A 6000-nucleotide genomic window follows, 5' to 3' on the forward strand; every position below is an offset into this window, starting at 1 on the left:
AGATAAACTTATTTGGTTCAGATGGTGTCAAGTGTGTGTGGCGGCAACCAGGTAAGAAGTACAAAGACAAGTGTGTCTTGCCTACAGTCAAGCATGGTGGTGGGAGTGTCATGGTCTGGGCCTGCATGAGTGGTGCCGGCACTGGGGAGCTACAGTTCATTGAGAGAACCATAAATGCCAACATGTACTGCAACATACTGAAGCAGAGCATGATCCCCTCCCTTCAGAGACTGGGCCGCAGGGTAGTATTCCAACATGATAACGACCCCAAACACACCTCCAAAATGACCACTGCCTTGCTAAAGAAGCTGAGGGTAAAGGTGATGAACTGGCCATACATGTCTCCAGACCTAAACCCTATTGAGCATCTGTGGGGCATCCTCAAACGGAAGGTGGGGGAGCACAAGGACTCTAACATCCACCAGCTCTGTGATGTCATCATGGAGGAGTGGAAGAGGACTCCAGTGGCAACCTGTGAAGCTCTGGTGAACTCCATGCCCAAGAGGGTTAAGGCAGTGCTGGAAAAACATAATTTATGCTTACCTGATAAATTCCTTTCTCCTGTAGTGTGGTCAGTCCACGGGTCATCATTACTTCTGGGATATTAACTCCTCCCCAACAGGAAGTGCAAGAGGATCACCCAGCAGATCTGCTATATAGCTCCTCCCCTCTACGTCACACCCAGTCATTCGACCGAGAACCAACGAGAAAGGAGAAGCCAAAGGGTGCAGTGGTGACTGGAGTATAATTTAAAAATTTAGACCTGCCATAAAAACAGGGCGGGCCGTGGACTGACCACACTACAGGAGAAAGGAATTTATCAGGTAAGCATAAATTATGTTTTCTCCTGTTAAGTGTGGTCAGTCCACGGGTCATCATTACTTCTGGGATACCAATACCAAAGCTAAAGTACACGGATGACGGGAGGGACAGGCAGGCTCTTTATACGGAAGGAACCACTGCCTGAAGAACCTTTCTCCCAAAAACAGCCTCCGAAGAAGCAAAAGTGTCAAATTTGTAAAATTTGGAAAAAGTATGAAGAGAAGACCAAGTTGCAGCCTTGCAAATCTGTTCAACAGAAGCCTCATTCTTAAAGGCCCAAGTGGAAGCCACAGCTCTAGTAGAATGAGCTGTAATTCTTTCAGGAGGCTGCTGTCCAGCAGTCTCATAAGCTAAACGTATTATGCTACGAAGCCAAAAAGAGAGAGAGGTAGCAGAAGCTTTTTGACCTCTCCTCTGACCAGAATAAACGACAAACAGGGAAGACGTTTGTCGAAAATCCTTAGTTGCCTGTAGATAAAATTTCAGGGCACGGACTACATCTAGATTGTGTAGAAGACGTTCCTTCTTCGAAGAAGGATTAGGACACAAAGATGGAACAACAATCTCTTGATTGATATTCCTGTTAGTGACCACCTTAGGTAAGAACCCAGGTTTAGTATGCAGAACTACCTTGTCTGAATGAAAAATCAGATAAGGAGAATCACAATGTAAGGCAGATAACTCAGAGACTCTTCGAGCCGAGGAAATAGCCATTGAAAACAGAACTTTCCAAGATAACAATTTGATATCAATGGAATGAAGGGGTTCAAACGGAACACCCTGTAAAACATTAAGAACTAAGTTCAAACTCCATGGTGGAGCAACAGTTTTAAAAAAAAAGGCTTAATCCTGGCCAAAGCCTGAAAAAAAGCCTGAACGTCTGGAACCTCTGCCAGACGTTTGTGTAAAAGAATGGACAGATCTGAAATCTGTCCCTTTAAGGAACTAGCGGATAAACCCTTTTCTAAACCTTCTTGTAGAAAAGACAATATCCTAGGAATCCTAACCTTACTCCATGAGTAACTTTTGGATTCGCACCAATATAAGTATTTACGCCATATTTTATGGTAAATCTTTCTGGTAACAGGCTTCCTAGCCTGTATTAAGGTATCAATTACTGACTCAGAAAAACCACGTTTTGATAAAATCAAGCGTTCAATTTCCAAGCAGTCAGCTTCAGAGAAATTAGATTTTGATGTTTGAAGGGACCCTGGATCAGAAGGTCCTGTCTCAGAGGCAGAGACCAAGGTGGACAGGATGACATGTCCACTAGATCTGCATACCAAGTCCTGCGTGGCCACGCAGGCGCTATTAGAATCACCGATGCTCTCTCCTGTTTGATTCTGGCAATCAATCGAGGAAGCATCGGGAAGGGTGGAAACACATAAGCCATCCCGAAGGTCCAAGGTGCTGTCAAGGCATCTATCAGGACCGCTCCCGGATCCCTGGATCTGGACCCGTAACAAGGAAGCTTGGCGTTCTGTCGAGACGCCATGAGATCTATCTCTGGTTTGCCCCAACGTCGAAGTATTTGGGCAAAGACCTCCGGATGAAGTTCCCACTCCCCCGGATGAAAATTCTGACGACTTAGGAAATCCGCCTCCCAGTTCTCCACTCTGCCCAGCGAATTATCTTTGATACTTTCATCATCGCTAGGGAGCTTCTTGTCCCTCCTTGATGGTTGATGTAAGCTACAGTCGTGATGTTGTCCGACTTAAACCTGATGAACCCCCGAGTTGTTAACTGGGGCCAAGCCAGAAGGGCATTGAGAACTGCTCTCAATTCCAGAATGTTTATTGGCAGGAGACTCTCCTCCTGAGTCCATGATCCCTGAGCCTTCAGAGAATTCCAGACAGCGCCCCAACCTAGTAGGCTGGCGTCTGTTGTTACAATTGTCCAATCTGGCCTGCTGAATGGCATCCCCCTGGACAGATGTGGCCGAGAAAGCCACCATAGAAGAGAATTTCTGGTCTCTTGATCCAGATTCAGAGTAGGGGACAAATCTGAGTAATCCCCATTCCACTGACTTAGCATGCACAATTGCAGCGGTCTGAGATGTAGGCGTGCAAAGGGTACTATGTCCATTGCCGCTACCATTAAGCCGATCACCTCCATGCATTGAGCCACTGACGGGTGTTGAATGGAATGAAGGACACGGCATGCATTTTGAAGCTTTGTTAACCTGTCTTCTGTCAGGTAGATCTTCATTTCTACAGAATCTATAAGAGTCCCCAAGAAGGGAACTCTTGTGAGTGGAAAGAGAGAACTCTTCTTTTCGTTCACCTTCCATCCATGCGACCTTAGAAATGCCAGTACTAACTCTGTATGAGACTTGGCAGTTTGAAAGCTTGAAGCTTGTATCAGAATGTCGTCTAGGTACGGAGCTACCGAAATTCCTTGCGGTCTTAGTACCGCCAGAAGAGCACCCAGAACCTTTGTGAAGATTCTTGGAGCCGTAGCCAATCCGAATGGAAGAGCTACAAACTGGTAATGCCTGTCTAGGAAGGCAAACCTTAGATACCGGTAATGATCTTTGTGAATCGGTATGTGAAGGTAAGCATCCTTTAAATCCACTGTGGTCATGTACTGACCCTTTTGGATCATGGGTAGGATTGTCCGAATAGTTTCCATTTTGAACGATGGAATCTTAGGAATTTGTTTAGGATCTTTAAATCCAAGATTGGCCTGAAGGTTCCCTCTTTTTTGGGAACCACAAACAGATTTGAGTAAAACCCCTGTCCATGTTCCGACCGCGGAACCGGATGGATCACTCCCATTAGTAAAAGATCTTGTACACAGCGTAGAAACGCCTCTTTCTTTATTTGGTTTGTTGACAACCTTGACAGATGAAATCTCCCTTTTGGGGGGAGAGGATTTGAAGTCCAGAAGATATCCCTGAGATATGATCTCTAACGCCCAGGGATCCTGGACATCTCTTGCCCAAGCCTGGGCGAAGAGAGAAAGTCTGCCCCCCACTAGATCCGTTCCCGGATCGGGGGCCCTCAATTCATGCTGTCTTAGGGGCAGCAGCAGGTTTTCTGGCCTGCTTGCCCTTGTTCCAGGACTGGTTAGGTCTCCAGCCTTGTCTGTAGCGAGCAACAGCTCCTTCCTGTTTTGGAGCAGAGGAAGTTGATGCTGCTCCTGCCTTGAAATTACGAAAGGAACGAAAATTAGACTGTCTAGCCTTAGGTTTGGCTCTGTCTTGAGGCAGGGCATGGCCTTTACCTCCTGTAATGTCAGCGATAATTTCTTTCAAACCGGGCCCGAATAAGGTCTGCCCTTTGAAAGGTATGTTAAGTAATTTAGATTTAGAAGTAACGTCAGCTGACCAGGATTTTAGCCACAGTGCTCTGCGTGCCTGACTGGCGAATCCGGAATTCTTAGCCGTAAGTTTGGTTAAATGTACTACGGCATCTGAAACAAACGAATTAGCTAGCTTAAGTGTTTTAAGTTTGCTTGAAATCTCATCTATAGTTATTGAGTCAAGAGTCTCTTCCAGGGACTCGGACCAAAAAGCGGCCGCGGCCGTGACAGACGCAATACATGCAAGGGGTTGCAATATAAAACCTTGTTGAACAAACATTTTCTTAAGGTAACCCTCTAATTTTTTATCCATTGGATCTGAAAAGGCACAGCTATCCTCCACCGGGATAGTGGTACGCTTAGCCAGAGTAGAAACCGCTCCCTCCACCTTAGGGACCGTCTGCCATAAGTCCCGTGTGGTGGCGTCTATTGGAAACATTTTTCTAAACACAGGAGGGGGGGAAAAGGGTACACCGGGCCTATCCCACTCCTTAGTAATTATCTCTGTAAGCCTCTTAGGTATAGGAAATACGTCAGTACTCGCCGGTACCGCATAGTATCTATCCAGCCTACATAATTTCTCTGGGATTGCAACGGTGTTACAATCATTCAGAGCTGCTAATACCTCCCCTAACAGTACACGGAGGTTTTCGAGCTTAAACTTAAAATTAGAAATGTCTGAATCCATTCTATTGGGATCAGAACCGTCACCTGCAGATTGAAGCTCTCCGTCCTCATGTTCTGCATACTGTGACGCAGTATCAGACATGGCCCTATTATTAACAGCGCACTCTGTTCTCACCCCAGAGTGATCACGCTTACCTCTAAGTTCTGGTAATTTAGACAAAACTTCAGTCATAACATTAGCCATATCCTGTAATGTGATTTGTAATGGCCGCCCTGATGTACTCGGCGCTACAATATCACGCACCTCCCGAGCGGGAGATGTAGGTACTGACACGTGAGGCGAGTTAGTCGGCATAACTCTCCCCTCGTTGTTTGGTGAATGATGTTCAATTTGTACAGATTGACTTTTATTTAAAGTAGCATCAATGCAATTAGTACATAAATTTCTATTGGGCTCCACTTTGGCTTTAGCACATATAGCACAGAGATATTCCTCTGAGTCAGACATGTTTAACACACTAGCAATTAAACTAGCAAACTTGGAAATACTTTTCAACTCAATTTACAAATAATATGAAAAAACGTACTGTGCCTTTAAGAAGCACAGAAAAAAAGTTATGACAGTTGAGTAACAATAAACCGGAGAAACTATAACATCAAATTCTTTCCGGTAAAAACACAATTTTAGCAAAGGATTGCCCCCATTAGTAATGGATAACTAACCCTGAATAGCAGAAAAAATGTACAGAATATAAACGTTTTTTATCACAGTCAAAGCACAATCTCACAGGTCTGCTGTGAGTGATTACCTACCTCAAACTAACTTTTGAAGACCCTTGAGCTCTGTAGAGACGAACCGGATCATGCAGTGAAGAAAACAGACTTGTGACTGAATTTTCTGATGCGTAGCAAAAGCGCCAAAATAGGCCCCTCCCCCTCACACACAACAGTGAGGGAGATCAGTAAACTGTCTTAAATTAAATAAAACGACCGCCAAGTGGAAAAAAACAGTGCCCAAAACAATTTTTCACCCAGTACCTCAGATAATTAAACGATTTAACATGCCAGCAAAAACGTTTAACATCAAATAAATGAAATGTCATTAGAAAGCCTGTTGCTAGTCGTTCTCACTGCAAGTTAGGCTAAAGTCTTATGCATACAGTATTATCCCAGTGAAGTGCCATTCCCCAGAATACTGAAGTGTAAATATACATACATGACAGCCTGATACCAGTTGCTACTACTGCA

Source organism: Bombina bombina, chromosome 3 (assembly GCF_027579735.1).
Source record: "Bombina bombina isolate aBomBom1 chromosome 3, aBomBom1.pri, whole genome shotgun sequence".
NCBI classification, from domain to species: domain Eukaryota; kingdom Metazoa; phylum Chordata; class Amphibia; order Anura; family Bombinatoridae; genus Bombina; species Bombina bombina.